The following is a 17,161-nucleotide window of genomic DNA, read 5'->3' on the forward strand; positions in this document are numbered from 1 at the left end:
CAAAAAACTATTAACCTCCCCTCCAAGTCTTGTAACTGTAGCCCTTACGGTTTCCGAGAAAAAAATACTTGAATGGGAGTTTTTGCAATTCCCATTAAAGTGGATGGGGAAATTTAATGCACAAATAAATCAATATCAAAAAATCTATCCTGACGCAAATGGGCGTGGCCTATATGGGGAGATGCGTAGTGACCCAAGGAATCCAGGTGAAAAGAAATTTTGATTTTCGGACCTACGGTTCAAGAGTTACAGGCCAAAACGTAAAGGGGGCTGTTATAGCGCCACCATGAGGCCGAATGGTGTGATATTTTTTTCATTAATTTCGGACAATATTATGAATTTTCCCTCCAAATCTGGTAACTCTAGCTCTTACGGTTTCTGAGAAAAAAATACTTGAATTTGAGTTTTTTCACTTTTCCATTAAAGTGGATGGGTGAATTTAATGCACTAATAAATCAATATCAATTAAACTATTTAACCAATCTCTTAGCAAAATACAAGCGCACGATTCCTAGTTTATGACTGCATTAGCCTTAGATAAAGACTCTCGTATGCTCGTACTTCTCCAAACATGTACAAATGCAAAGTATAAGGTGCCCGCGTGCCCCCAATGTTAACTCTGTGTTCGGCGTGTTTGTGCAATTTATTAGTCCATATTTTTCAATAAAGAAGTGTTTCAATCCCGTCTGTGGCCGAACGCCATTCCCCCCCTCGTTTACTTCCTGTTTACATTGAGTGTAATTCCGGTTTTCACCGGATGAGCCCCGTCACTACCGCCCATTGGAAACTTCCGTCAGAATCGGCCACAGACGGGATTAAAACACTTATTTATTGAAAATATGGACTAATACATTGCACAAACACGCCGTACACGAGTTAACATTTGGGGCACTCGGGTAAGTACCTTATATTTTTGCATTTGTACATGTTTGGAGAAGTACGGGCTTTGGAGCTGACGTTCCAGGTTAATCTGGGGGGGTTGTAGCTAAGACTCACGTAGAGATAAATCAAAAAACGATCAAATACAGTCTTTATCAAAGGCTATGATAGCATTATCCAGTTCCGCTAACCTACTATCTTAACTACATTTCCCTGTAGCTTGTGGGCAGTGGTGGAAAAAGTACTTACATTTTTTGCTTAAGTAAAAGGATCAATACTGCAATGTAGAACATTCTAGAAATACTCTGTCACAAGTAAAAGTCAGGAATTAAAAATGTGAGTGAAAGTACAGAAGTATTGGTATCAAAATGTACTTAAAGTACCAAAAGTTACTCATTATGCAGAATGTGCAATTTCACAAATTTTCAAATGCATAAACCTCTTTTGAGAATAGGAGATCTACAAGCTCACAATGCGTCGCAACGCATTGTGAGCTTGTAGATCTGCTATTTTCAAATGGCTGAAATGTATATTGGGCTGTTGTGGTGGTGGTGATGTCTGTCATTAATTAGATTAAATGAATGGATACAATGAACACTGCTGTGACAACTCTCCCATGACAACAAGCCAAACTGTACACAATGTATTAAATCCAGTGGTTTTCAAACGTTTTTATGTCAAGGAGCCCCAACTTAATACTGTATGTAATTGGCTGCGGATCCCATACAAGATTTGTGTTAAAATGTCTCAAATATATTCCAAATGTTTACAAAAATTGCAAGAGTTTTTTTTTGAAAATAGCAGATCTGCAAGCTCACAGTGCTTTGTAGATCGGCGATTTTCAAACAGCCAACGTACAGTATATAAAGTGGTTAAACTGATTTCGCTGGGGGCCCCACCCCTAGAACCCCGTCAAGGACCCCCGGGGGTCCCCAGACCCCACTTTGGTGGGGTAGACAATGTAATCTATTTAGAAACCCTGGTTACTGCTGTTTGAATCTGTAGGTCATTTCACCCTTTTAGATGATAAGCGTGATCTGACAGAAAGAACATGATTGATATCAACTGAAAAATATGAAAAACAATGGTGATTATTAACAAAACAAAAAAACGACAGAGAATGTAATTTCGCCAGTCGTGGAAAAAGTACTCAAATGTTTTACTTAAGTAAAAGTATCAATACTGCAATGTAGAAATAAGTAGAAGTCAGGAATTCAAAATGTACAAAATACAAAAGTATTGGTATCAAAATGTACTTAAAGTACCAAAAGTAGAAGGTACTCATTATGCAGAATGTCCCATTTCACAAGTTTAAAATGTATAAAAATCTGAAAATAGTAGATCTACAAGTTCACAATAGGTCGCATCAGGGCTGAAGTGGGTAATGTATGTTTTGTAATAATGATCAAAATCTACAAATGAACTAGTAACTAAAGTTTTCAAATAATTATAGCAGAGTAAAAGTATAATATTTGCCTCTAAGATGTAGTGGAGTTACTAGTAGAAGTAAAAGTAATGAAAATTGGAAATACTCCAGTAAAATAAAAAATACCTCAAAATTGTACTTGGTTACTTTACACCACTGAATTTCGTACTTCTGTGCTCTGGAAGCCAGACGCCACCCGTCCACCACTTGTGCTGTTTGCCCTGACTGAAGCAGTGTACACTACAGCCCCAGGCAGCACAGTTGGAACAGATGGTTAAATGTATACCTGACGGAGGTATGGAGGTTTTGCTCTTCCTAGCGATAGGTTGTGTTCATGAATAGTCACTGGACGACAGAGAGATTTCGGAGGTGCTTGTACCCCCTGGAAGTTGGCAGAATAGGCTACACTGCAGAAGAAAAAAACAATATTCACAATGCCAGCAATGTTTGACCAATCACAGTAGTAGTCTGGGTAGTTACAACATCTCGGAGGCACCGAATGTCATATTGTAGTGCAGAGCCAGCCGAACTGAAGAAGCGTCAGCTGTTCGGCTGTAGTATGCATTGGGCTTAAATGTCATCCAATGAGAAATGCACTTTGATTTGTTCTGCTGATGCCCTACCCTCTCCTCTCCTCCTCCTCCTGTCTGTGTGTGTGTGTGTGTGTGTGTGTGTGTGTGTGTGTGTGTCTGTGTGTGTGTGTGTGTGTGTGTGTGTGTGTGTGTGTGTGTGTGTGTGTGTGTGAAGAGGTTTCCCCTGAACATGAGGTGAGGAGGAGCTCCAGTCTGGTCCAGGAGGAACCACAACCTCCACAGATTAAAGAGGAACAGGAAGAGGAGGCTGATGTGTCAACATTAACATTACTACCTAGGAAGGCCAGGTGCAACACTCTCTCAGGTAAAATAATTAAAAAGCTCTCTTTATTAGAACAAACCTCCAAAAGAAAAGAAGTCCAAAAGCCCCCTTTACAGCTCTAAGAGCAGGGGTCGGCAATTAAGTTTGACCTCGGGCCAAATGCTTTCACAGCCATTACATGGCGGGCCAGAGGAAACAACAAGGCTAATTTAACAAATTGATAGCGATTTTCTTTTCTCTATCTGCTAATACTTACTTACTTACTGCCCTTTATGCCGGCTGGCATGTAGGGCAGCAACAAAGGATCTCCACTCCTGTCTGTTCTGGGCCAGCGTCTTTATAGAACCCCAGGTGTGATGCAGGTTCTTCAGCTCTCCCTCTACTGTCCTACGCCAGGTGTTCTTGGGTCGGCCTCTCTTATCTGCTAATAGATAGAGAATAATACATGTGTGGACTGACCATGTTGCGGAGTCTAATTCATTAATGATGTGACATAGGGAAGCACAGTGACCCCCCCCCCCCCCCCCCCCCCCTGTTCGCTTGTTATAGGCTGTTGAAAATGTCATGTCTCGTCAAAAATACATAGTAAAACACAGGAGGCGATATACAGGCGATTTCCCTAAATACGTTAACCAGGAACTGGAGCAGTAAAGCTGGAGCAGTACATCTTGGGATCATGTGATCGCCTGGTTCTGGGGATGAAATAGTCACTCATGTGTTAGCGAAGAGCGCCATCTAGTGGAAACACCCAAAAACACACAAAGTCGTCCTTCGCAGTGAATGAGTTAACATGGATTAATAAGTAGTCCTTAGGTGAGGATAGTTAACATTTATTTATATATATATATAACCATTTTTGACTTTAAGAAGCGTTCCGTTCCACCAGAAAAGGCGCCTTTTAAAACCGGACGGTATGGGGTCGCATTTTTGTCATTTCTCATAGGGTTTGATTATGTACAAAGGCGATGCATCTTTATTTTTTAAAGCACCGTAGAGTGTTTTCTACCTTACTGTACAATTTTATGTAAGGTTCCACATTCAGTGAACAAGTAAAAATAAACGTATTAAGGCCGGGGGGACCATTGCTGCATGTCACTCTCATGTTGCTCATTCTCCCTGTTTCTTGTCTCTGTACAATGACTACCAATAAAGGCAAGAAATGCCCAAAGTGTAACCGGGCTAGAGACTTGCCTTGCCAAGTACCAATTGAGCGATTAAAAAAAAAAAGAACATAACAATTATGATATTCAAATTCAGCCAATTTTTAAGACCAAAATTCTAATATAATTTCTGAGAAAATGTCCCAGCTCTAGTAACCACAAAGAAGTGGTAAACATTTCCATAAATTGTATTTGAGTGTTGTGTTCACCTTGTAGGTTCTAACCTGCTCAGCTAACCTGGCTTTGTAAGGTGGTCCAACAATACTCATTTATGTGAGCCACTACTCCTAGATAGATAACACACATTGCTGAGGCTCTCCCAGGTTCAGTAAAACAAGATCAAGGAAATTTCACTTTTTAGCTGTCATCAAGAATGTACCGAACTGTGACCCCTCTTGTCGAATTGAACCAAACTGAATTTTGTGAAAACCCGTATTCAGAAACCATGTGGGCCAAGTTATGGCGGAACATCTTGCTACCATTACCATAAGACGTGCAATGTATTACATTTCTCGTGTGAATAGCTATTACATAAATGTAAACGGCCCCAACAAATCCAGAAATGCCTCACACCTTGAAAGAAAAACGGCAAGCACACTACATGCGCACATGCATAATGTCCTTACTTTATGATTTTGTTTTCTCAAAGACCTATTTTCATCCCTGATAATGATTTACAAATGTATTACAACATTTATTTATGGTGGAAAATCCCCTCAACCACCTCAGCTATAAAACATGTAAACACAATGTAAAATTCAAACATTTCATGTCTTTTCTTTTCTCTCATCGCACTTTTGCCTAGACTTCCAGCCCCTCCCTGTGTGTAAAGAGGAGGTTTCCCCCGAAGAGGAGAGGAGCCCCAGTCTGGTCCAGGAGGAATCGGAGCCTCCACAGATTAAACAGGAACCGGAGGAGCTACATCAAAGACCAGAGGAGACTGATCGATCAACAATGACATTACTAGAAGTGAAAAGTGAAGATGACGATGGTGATGAAAACAGAGAGACAGAGCCTCGAGCCAGCACCTCAACGGAACACATGAAAACACAAGCTTATATACAGTACTGGGTACCATCACAACCAACTGCTCACGACCATCTCCTATCTTCACACTGTTCTGAATCTGACACTGAAGACACTGAAGACAGTGATGAGTGGGAGGAGAGCAGGGTAGATCAGTCCGCTGTAAACACACCGGATTCACACGAGACACAGAATGTGGAAGGACAAAGCTTGTCTTTAAGTAACAAGCTGTCCCAGGATCTGGAATCATCAAAACACAATCACTCCATGACTAGTCACACAGGGAAAAAAAGCTTTAGTTGTACAGAGTGTGGCAAAGTGTTTAATCATAAGGGACATCTGAACCAGCACACAGTGATTCATACAGGGAAAAAGGCCTTTACGTGTTCAGTTTGTGGCAAAGGCTATAGTCAAAAGGGTTATCTAAAAACACACATGAGGACTCATACAGGGGAAAAGCCATATACTTGTACAGTCTGTGGCAAAGGCTGTAGTGAAAACGGTGCTCTAAAAAGACACATGAGGACTCATACAGGGGAGAAGCCCTTTACGTGTACAGTTTGTGGAAAAGGCTGTAGTCAAATGTGTGAACTAAGAACACACATGAGGACTCATACAGGGGAAAGACCCTTTACTTGTACAGTTTGTGGTAAAGGCTGTAGTGAAAAGGGTGTTCTAAAAAAGCACATGAGGACTCATACAGGGGAAAAGCCCTTTATTTGTAAAGTTTGTGGCAAAGGATTTGGTCAAATGGGTAATCTAAGAACACACATGAGGACTCATACAGAGGGAAAAAAACTTTAGTTGCAGTTTGTGGAAATGCTTTGCTCAAAATTACAAGACGCACTTAAGATGTTAGTTGAACAGTGATACATGATACATGATATCATACAGATAAATATATGATCATTCCTTTTAATCCAGGGTGACAATGGCAATTACTTATTCCAATGAATTATCATTGACAATTTTCAATGTTGACAGTTTTTCTTTTACAATCAATGGATTTGAATGCATATTCTCCATGATGGACTAGCAAATGCTTTTGTTGCTTTTTATTGCTTCTTCTATTACCTGCAGCTCATAGGTTAATGCTAAGACCAATGTGAGCATCAGTGTTTGTCCACATTAACAGCGTTTATAAAGGCATCTTAATTTTATATTCATTAATATATGCATGCAATTATGCTGCAATACATTGCTGACAAGCTCACAATGCATGACTCTATAGATTTTAAGGTGCCGTTGTTTTTTTAATCTCTTCAAGGACTGAATTGTTTCACACCTATACACCAGTCAGAGCTCTGAGGTCCGCTGACAAGTTACTGCTGGTTGTCCCAAAAACGAGACAAATATGCACGGGTAACCCGCGTTTTTGCCCTGCTGCCCCCCAGGCTTTGGAACAGCCTGCAGTGGAAGTTTTTAAATCCTTACTCAAGACTTGTTTCTTTCCCCTTGCTTTTAAAGGTAAGGTAAGTGATTTTCTTTGGTTAAAATAAGTGTTAAATAGCTCTATATTCTGATAGTACTCATTGCTATAGAATGTTTTTTCAGTAAAATGAGTCTCCTTGTCTCTCCAGCTCTTTATAAAATAGAAAATGCATTTTCGTTTCAGTTTCATTTCCAATTTTATCCAATCAGGATAGAGAACTCAATCAGGATATAGATTAAACAAGTGAAATTGGAAGTGATGACACTAAGAAATGAGCAGGCAAAATTGGAACTGGAACACTATAAAAATGAAGCTTAAAAATGGGTACTTTCTCCTGATTGTCTGAGATTTTGACACCTACCGGAAAATGTATTTTCTGTTTATTAAAGAGCTGGAGAGACGGGGAGACTCCTGTTACTGAACAAACACACTATAGCAATGATTACTATCAGAATATAGTGCTTTAACCTTTTAACAAAATACTTTTTGTTTTAACCCAAAAATATCACTTACCCTACCTTTAATTACATCTGAGTGGATTTTATCTTCAACTTTTTAAAATTATTGTATGTAGGTCGGAGAGGCTTATTGTTGGTATCAGCTGAGAACGTTGGAGTCCTCGTTACAATGTGCTAAGACCCCTGGGCGATGGATTGCTGAGGTGGAGCACAACACCTTCCATCAGCTCCCAGTACTTACCGCACGACTTGCCGCACCCGGGCACCTACTCGTATGCTCAGTTGGCAGTTGATTGAACCTGTGACCTTGTGGTCGAAAGGCAAGAGCTCTACCAACTGAGCTACCCGGAACCATGTACTGTATGTATGTCCTTTATGTATATGTCAAGTGCGTTTGTGAGAGCACTTGCTTTTTTACTAGTTGATGCTTTGTTTTCTTTCTGTGCAACACTTTGGTCAACAGTTGTTGTTTTCAAATGTGCTATATAAAATAAACACATTTGATAAGCTGTTATGTTTCTGTAGATGTTCTTGTGCCAGGGATTCATATCAATGTGTATATATCATCTTTTGTGTTTGTTTGGAGCTGGATTTTCACTCAGTATTTCTACCATAACCAGCTGACATTAATAACTACAAGATGGACTGTGGCTGGTCAACTAACACACTAGCCTGGAGGAGAAGAGTGTGTGAGACATTTCAACAAGTTTCTGAGTGAGTATGGATGCTATCTGAGAACTATAGTGACATTTATAGTTGAAGGATTGGCAGGGTCAGGCCGTGCTTATACTGATGCTGCACTGAGAGGGCTTTCAGACAAATATTTCCATCCAATGTTCACATATTTGTGCCCAATGTGTGCCTATTTCTGCTGTATATTGACCTGTCTTCATGGTCAGAATACGCCTATTTCTGCTGTATATTGACCTGTCTTCATGGTCAGAATAAGGCTATTTCTGCTGTATATTGACCTGTCTTCATGGTCAGAATAAGTCTATTTCTGCTGTATATTGACCTGTCTCCATGGTCAGAATAAGCCTATTTCTGCTGTATATTGACCTGTCTTCATGGTCAGAATGAGGCTATTTCTGCTGTATATTGACCTGTCTTCATGGTCAGAATAAGGCTCAGAAACAGAAGATCTCCTTTTTGGAAAACTACCTGGAGCAGCTGACCCAAGTTCACTAACAGGGGCTGAACACAACGAGACACAACACTGACACATGCTGGACACTGCTGGAGATCTGCTATTTTCAAACATTTTTGTACTTTTGACTTTTGGTACTTTAAGTACATTTTGATACCAATACTTTTGTACTTTCACTCAAGTACATTTTGAATTCCGGACTTTTACTTTGCAGTATTGATACTTTTACTTAAGTAAAACATTTGAGTACTTTTTCCACCACTGCAGAACAGTCGTTGTGAAAGAGACGAACATACAAAGGCCTCAATGTGAAAGAGATTCCGGAACACTGTTGAAAAAGAAGGTCCCTGAGGTGAACAGAGCATGATCCTGAGAGTTGATAAACAAAAAGGGGGAAAAACACACATTGGTTAAAATGAACCAATGGTTAAAAAATAAATCTCCTAACTCAGGGAGGAGATTTGAGTCTTGGTCAAAGATTCATCAGGACCAAGACTCAAACATCCCACCCTTCAACTTCTGTAAGCTCACCTTTATTCTTGTACCACCAGGCCTTCTACACTGATGAGACATACTTGAGGTTGGAGGGAGAGGTGGTGGCAGGTCAAAGGATGAAGATCCAAAGCGAACATCACTGAATCTACTAGATACACCTGATGATCAGGGTTCACTAAGACACAACTGAGATTTAACATCTATTGGAACAATTTAATCCTACAACCAGCGGACATTGTCCAAGGACGCAGCTGGTGGAATATTGTCCTCAACATAGAAGGCAAATCAGTGAGTAATCTCCATTCTGATCCAGAAGTGATGTCTTGTTCTTGTTCTATGTCTGTTCAGTGGCCCAGGCCCGGATTGGCCGTCGGGAGGACCGGGACTATTCCCGGTGGCCTGCCCTCTAGTGGCCTGCCTGAATTTTTTTTTTTTTTTTTTTTTTTGCATCAAAAAAAAAAATCAGGTCAGGCCAGCCATCCACAGCCAGCGCGGCGCTTAAGTGATGCAGCAAAAAAAAATCTCTCCTAAGCTCAGGCCAGGCCAACCACAGTCAATTTCAATTCAATGCAGTCAGTGTTGCTTGCAGCTCAGTGCATCTGCGGGCCTCCCCCCTACCTTTAACCCCCAAAAAGGCCCCCCCAAAATAAGGCCCCCCCAAAAAAAGGGCCCCCCAAAAAAAATGGCGTGCGCAGGGTGGCCTGGGTGGGCGTGTATCTCCCGGCCAGATTTGGAGTCCCACTCCGGCCCTGTGGCCTATGGTTGAGGTATTTGTCCTGAGATTTGAAGGTTGGGGTTTGATTTCCTGGCTGGGTCGTACCAAAGACTTTATAAAGGGCACCCAGTGCTTCCCTTCTTGCCACTCAGCATTCATTTGGGGTAAAATCCCCAAATGAATGTGTAGATTATTCCATTTATTTATTTATTTTTTCAAAACTAGCCGATTAACAAGCTACATTTGACACATTCACTTTTTATAGATCAAATGTAGTTTGAAAGTAAGAGTGTTGTTTGAACTCAAACCTTGAGAGCTTCAAACATAAGTGTTCAGACAGGGATTTGAACCCAGGTTTGTCATTTCACTGGCAGCTGCACTAACCAGTCGTCTAAAGCACTAGGTCCACTAGGGGGCAGCAGACATGCGGCTACTTGGTCATATTATGTTACATTTACACCAAGCTCATGGAAGCAATATCATTGGTTATCCAGGTGTCAATCAACTCTAGTCAATATAGCAGGTTCTGACAGGGGGTGGGACTAAAGAAAGCAGGAAGTAACAGAGAGAAAAAGGTTAAAACAGAGATGTTTATAAATTCAATAATCTGGTAGGCCTAAATGTCACGAAATGAAAGACCTGAGGATTAATATCAGTGTGTATATATCAGCATGTGTGTGTGTTTGGAGCTGGGTTTTCACTCAGTATTTCTACCATAACCAGCTGACATTAATAACTACAAGATGGACTGTGGCTGGTCAACTAACACACTAGCCTGGAGGAGAAGAGAGTGTGTGAGACATGTCAACACGTTTCTGAGTAAGTATGGACGCTATCTGAGAACTGTAATGACGTGGACATTTAGTTAAAGGATAGGAAATAAAAAACTTTTGAAAATAGCAGATCTACAAGCTCACAATGCATCGCGTCGCAACGCGTTGTGACCTTGTAGATCTTTAAATAGGACTGAAGTGGTTAATGTATGTTTTGTAATAATAATTCAAATCTACAAAGTGACTAGTAACTAAATTTTTCAAATAATTGTAGTGGAGTAAAAGTATAATATTTGCCTCTGAGATGTAGGGGAGTAGAAGTAAAAATATTGGAATTACTCAAATACCTCATAATTGTACTTAAGTACAGTCCTTGAGTAAATGTGAATGAATGAATGAATGAATGAATTAATTAATTAAGTGAATGAATGAAGTACTTTATTTAGAGAGACATGGGAAACGTACTGTACATGGAAGTACAGTTAACAATACAAGGTCCTCTAAGCTGGATCGCTCATAAAAGCACGATGGCTTGTTTAAAATGAAATCCCCACGCACTCAAATCATGATGACATTTAAGAAAACAGACAGATATACACTACTATGTAGAACATCATACAATCAGCTTACAGGTTACTGGTATGGAAAATAAGAAGTACAGATGATCAGTGGAGCTGCCTCTGGTGTTGTGATCGTGGACTTCATTTACATAGATGTATAGGTACTTTACACCACAATCACTGATGTAATGTTTGGACGTTCAGAAGACGTCAGACAAAGACGCAATTAAAACTTTAATTCTGCACCCTCCAGGGACCAAAATGGGACGTTCAAAAATGACCTCTCATTGCACAGTGGGAATAAAATAATATACTGTATATGTGAAAACATCTGTTCCATTCCTGTTGTCCCCTGAAGATGAAAAGGTCGAGCTCGTTTCCCTGACCCCCAATTGTTATAATCGATCGTTCCTTCCGACCGACCGAGAGGCATACCGGACCGAGGTGGAAGGGCAACACTGCCCTCTAGTGGATACATCCAGTTTGTACATGCACATGTTAACCCAGAGTACAGAAGTCCTGACGTCACTCGTCCATCCCCTGGGTCGTAAAGTAATTTCCCTATGGAGAATAACATTGGGTCATCATAGAATCGTCTCATAAGAATTGTGGTCCAAAAATAAACAAACTGCCTCGGCGATATTGTCAGGGAGGAGCCTCTGCATCGTTTATGATAGTCAGTCACTCATATTTGAAACGGTCCGTTTCTGGTGAAAATGTAACTAATTCGGCAGAAGTAACATTAGCGTTTTCTCACCGTCAGTTGATGCTTCATATCCATAAGAGTAAAACCGCCGGGGTCATTTGTTTATTTTTGGAACACAGTTCTTATTTGACGCGATATTAAACACGTCTATGGGAATTCAGAACGGGGGGGAAAGGTTTTAAAGGTTTACGGTTCTAGAGATTTTACATTTTCTAAAGCTCTAAGGTATTCTTTAAAATTCAAATGGTAGCCGATATGTCCTAAGTAGGCCGAACGTTGTAGAGTTGGAACGGAGTTTGTAGCTAAAAGTATGAAGGACTAGTTGGGGGTCAAAAAACGGGCCGAATAAGTAGTGACAATGACGTCAGTGTGCTCGCTAAGTATATACTGTTAGACACATACGTGAAATGTGTCCTCTGCACTTTAACAACTAACAGCCTCAAATCACTCTAAGATTGCCACATTGTTGACCTGACCTGGAATCGTACCCAGGACATCCAGGACCTCTGGTTCACCAGGCAAGCCCACTAACCACTCAGCTATGGCACTCTGATTAACATCATGTCAGAAAATCAATGGAAACAAAAGTCTGACTATACTACGAAAATTACCAATCGACTCTAAATTGCCTGAAACGTACTCCTAACAGTTTTTTGGGGGGACGATTTTGGCCTCCACACCTAGTGATTTTTTCGGATTTAACTTTCGTTTCTGTAAAATACATTTTACCGAAACGAAAATTACCAATCAACTCTAAATTGCCTGAAACGTACTCCTAACAGGTTTTTGGGGGGAGTATTTTGGCCTCCACACTTAGTGATTTTTTTGGATTTAACTTTCGTTTCGGTAAAATAAATTTTACCAAAACGAAAATTACCAATCAACTCTAAATTGCCTGAAACATACTCCTAACAGGTTTTTGGGGGGACGATTTTGGCCTCCACACTTAGTGATTTTTTCGGATTTAGCTTTTGTTTGAAACGAAAATTACCAATCAACTCTAAATTGCCTGAAACGTACTCCTAACAGGTTTTTGCGGGGAGTATTTTGGCCTCCACACTTAGTGATTTTTTTGGATTTAGCTTTCGTTTCGGTAAAATAAATTTTACCGAAACGAAAATTACCAATCGACTCTAAATTGCCTGAAACGTACTCCTAACAGGTTTTTGGGGGGAGTATTTTGGCCTCCACACTTAGTGATTTTTTCGGATTTAACTTTCGTTTCGGTAGTGACAAACTTTCGTTTCGGTAGTGACACAATGGTGAAAAAATAAATTTACTAAGTCCAGAGCTCGATGAATGTTAGGGACCAAAAAAAGTCACTACAAAGTACTACCAATCAACTCTAAATTGCCTGAAACGTACTCCTAACAGGTTTTTTGGGGGACGATTTTGGCCTCCACACTTAGTGATTTTTTCGGATTTAACTTTCGTTTCGGTGGTGACCAACTTTCGTTTCGGTATTTTGATTACAAAATGTAAGTTGTGTAAAAAAAAGTCTGACTATACTAAGTTGTTATTTGTTTGTTTAAGTCAGGCTATACTCTACTCAGAGTCATAAGTTTACAAATTCAACTCTAAATTTAGGATTTACCGAAACTTTCGTTTCGGTAAAAAGAAAATCGTTTCGGTAAAAAAAAAATCGTTCGGTAAAAAGAAAATTGACTAAGTCCAGAGCTCGATGAATGTTAGGGACGGAAAAAAAAGTCACTACAAAGTACTAACATTCAACTCTAAATTTAAAATTTACCGAAACTTTCGTTTCGGTAAAAAGAAAATCGTTTCGGTAAAAAGAAAATATACTAAGTCCAGAGCTCGATGAATGTTAGGGACGAAAAAAAAAGTCACTACAAAATACTAACATTCAACTCTAAATTTAAAATTTACCAAAACTTTCGTTTCGGTAAAAAGAAAATCGTTTCGGTAAAAAAAAAATCGTTTCGGTAAAAAGAAAATATACTAAGTCCAGAGCTCGATGAATGTTAGGGACGAAAAAAAAAGTCACTACAAAGTACTAACATTCAACTCTAAATTTAAAATTTACCAAAACTTTCGTTTCGGTAAAAAGAAAATCGTTTCGGTAAAAAGAAAATGTACTAAGTCCAGAGCTCGATGAATGTTAAAAAGTCACTACAAAGTACTACCATTCAACTCTAAATTGACTGAAACGTACTCCTAACAGGTTTTTGGGGGGACAATTTACCGAAACTTTCGTTTCGGTAAAAAGAAAATCGTTTCGGTAAAAAGAAAATGTACTAAGTCCAGAGCTCGATGAATGTTAGGGATAAAAAAAAGTCACTACAAAGTACTACCATTCAACTCTAAATTGCCTGAAACGTACTCCTAACAGGTTTTTGGGGGGACGATTTTGGCCTCCACACTTAGTGATTTTTTCGGATTTAACTTTCGTTTCGGTAAAATAAATTTTACCAAAACGAAAATTACCAATCAACTCTAAATTGCCTGAAACGTACTCCTAACAGGTTTTTTGGGGGACGATTTTGGCCTCCACACTTAGTGATTTTTTAGGATTTAACTTTCGTTTCGGTGGTGACCAACTTTCGTTTCGGTAGTTTGATTACAAAATGTAAGTTGTGTAAAAAAAAGTCTGACTATACTAAGTTGTTATTTGTTTGTTTAAGTCAGGCTATACTCTACTCAGAGTCATAAGTTTACAAACTGTACTAAAGTACAGTGAACTACTGTGCGGTTTGTCTTCATCACTGAAAATAACGTACATGTAAACAGATATAAAACTGCTGTCATGTGCAGTTGGGGTGAAGAAACACAACCATTTCACTCCTAATAGTACCTATTTGATTTGACATCCTGAACTTGCTGCTGTGGCTGAGGCTTGAACCTGTTACCTGCGGCTCACTTGTCAGTGACTCTATCCATTCACCTACAGCTGTTTCTTTGGAATCTGTGGTTCTAAAACGCTTTGTTGTCAACCCCCCAAATTGACATGTATTTGGGCAGTGGACACCAATGTGAAAAGATGTAGTGTCAGGGCCCCCCATGAAAAAGATTTATATTTATGCTGTAACACATTTTTTTAAAGTTATTTGTCTTGTTTGTTGTTCAAGTCAAAGGACCAGGAAGGCTGTATTTGTCAGCTATCTGTTAGCTCAATGGGTTGAGACGCAGTATTCATGATCCAGAGGCCATGAGTTCAAATCCCATTTATGTCTTTCCTATGAGTCTTTCCTTTGCAGACTGGCTTCCAGAAGATCAACTGAAAACCACCAGGAAGGCTGTATTTGTCATCCAACTGTTAGCTCAATGGGTTGAGACGCAGTATACATGATCCAGAGGCCATGAGTTCAAATCCCACTGGTGTCTTTACTGTGATGCTTTCCTTTGCAGACTAACTTCTAGAAAAACAAGTTAAAACCACCAGGAAACCTGTAACTCTCAGCCAACAGCATAGCTCAACTGGTAGAGCGTCTGTCCAATAACATGACTTGACATGACTTGACTGGGTTCGATTCCCACTCGAGTCAAGTGTCCCCGGTAACTTGGGGCAACGGATAAATTGACTGATATCCTTAGTGATGCTTCCCTTTGCAGACTAACTTCTAGAAAAACAACTTAATTCTAAAAAAAAAAAAAAACAAGTTATAACCACCAGGAAACCTGTAACTCTCAGCCAACAGCATAGCTCAACTGATAGAGCGTCTGTCCAATAACATGACTTGACTTGACTTGACTGGGTTCGATTCCCACTCGACTCAAGTGTCCCCGGTAACTTGGGGCGACTGATATCCTTAGTGATGCTTCCCTTTGCAGACTAACTTCTAGAAAAACAACTTAATTCTAAAAAAAACAAAAACAAGTTATAACCACCAGGAAACCTGTAACTCTCAGCCAACAGCATAGCTCAACTGGTAGAGCGTCTGTCCAATAACATGACTTGACTTGACTTGACTGGGTTCGATTCCCACTGGAGTCAAGTGTCCCCGGTAACTTGGGGCAACGGATAAATTGACTGATATCCTTAGTGATGCTTCCCTTTAAAGACTAACTTCTAGAAAAACAACTTAATTCTAAAAAAAACAAAAACAAGTTATAACCACCAGGAAACCTGTAACTCTCAGCCGACAGCATAGCTCAACTAGTAGAGCGTCTGTCCAATAACATGGCTTGACTTGACTTGACTGGGTTCGATACCCACTCGAGTCAAGTGTCCCCGGTAACTTGGGGCAACGGATAAATTGACAGATATCCGTAGAATAACTTGTAGGAGTGTGCTGGTTCAAATCCAGTTCAACCCAGGACCGAGCGGTCCTGGGTTCGATTCCCACTAACGTCAAGTTCCTGGTAAATTGGGGCAGCGGATAAATTGACTGATATCCGTAGAATAACTTGTAGGAGTGTCCTGGTTCAAATCCAGTCACCACCTTAGTAACTGAAACCGAATCTGGCCAATTCGGTCTCAGTTACTGAGATAGATAGATAGAGGGTGTGTAGAGTAGGCGGAGTAGATTAGTGAGTAGAGTAGGGGAGGAGTAGGAATAGGAGTGGGGCCGGAGTAGGGCACAGAGTAGGGGGAGGAGTAGGAATAGGTTCCAGAGTAGGGGGAGGAGTAGGAGTAGGGGGAGGAGTAGGGCCCGGAGTAGGGGGAGATGTAGGATGTACTCCTCCCCCTACCTACTCCTCCCCCTACTCTGGGCCCCACTCCTACATCTCCCCCTACTCTGGGCCCTACTCCTCTCCCTATTCCTACTCCTCCCCCTACTCTGGGCCTTACTCCTACATCTCCCCCTACTCTGCCTCCTACTCCTCCCCCTACTCCTACTCTGGGCCCTACTCCTCCCCCTACTCTGGGCCCCACTCCTACATCTCCCCCTACTCCGGGCCCTATTCCTATTCCTCCCCCTACTCTGGGCCCCACTCCTACATCTCCCCCTACTCCGGGCCCTATTCCTATTCCTCCCCCTACTCTGGCCCCTACTCCTACTCCTCCCCCTACTCTGGGCCCTCCCTCCTCCCTCCTACTCCTCCCCCTACTCTGGAACATATTCCTACTCCTCCCCCTACTCTGTGCCTTACTCCTCCCCCTACTCTGGGCCCTACTCCTCCCCCTACTCCTATTCGTACTCCTCCCCCTACTCCCCGACTATATTCCCTCTTTACTCTACCCCTACTCACTAATCTACTCCGCCTACTCTACATACCCTCTATCTATCTATCTCAGTAACTGAGACCGAATTGGCCAGATTCGGTTTCAGTTACTAAGGTGGTGACTGGATTTGAACCAGCACACTCCTACAAGTTATTCTACGGATATCTGTCAATTTATCCGTTGCCCCAAGTTACCGGGGACACTTGACTCGAGTGGGTATCGAACCCAGTCAAGTCAAGTCAAGCCATGTTATTGGACAGACGCTCTACTAGTTGAGCTATGCTGTCGGCTGAGAGTTACAGGTTTCCTGGTGGTTATAACTTGTTTTTGTTTTTTTTAGAATTAAGTTGTTTTTCTAGAAGTTAGTCTGCAAAGGGAAGCATCACTAAGGATATCAGTCAATT

The sequence above is a fragment of the Gymnoscopelus microlampas genome, assembly GCF_963454915.1.
Source record: "Gymnoscopelus microlampas genome assembly, chromosome: 17".
Lineage (NCBI taxonomy): Eukaryota > Metazoa > Chordata > Actinopteri > Myctophiformes > Myctophidae > Gymnoscopelus > Gymnoscopelus microlampas.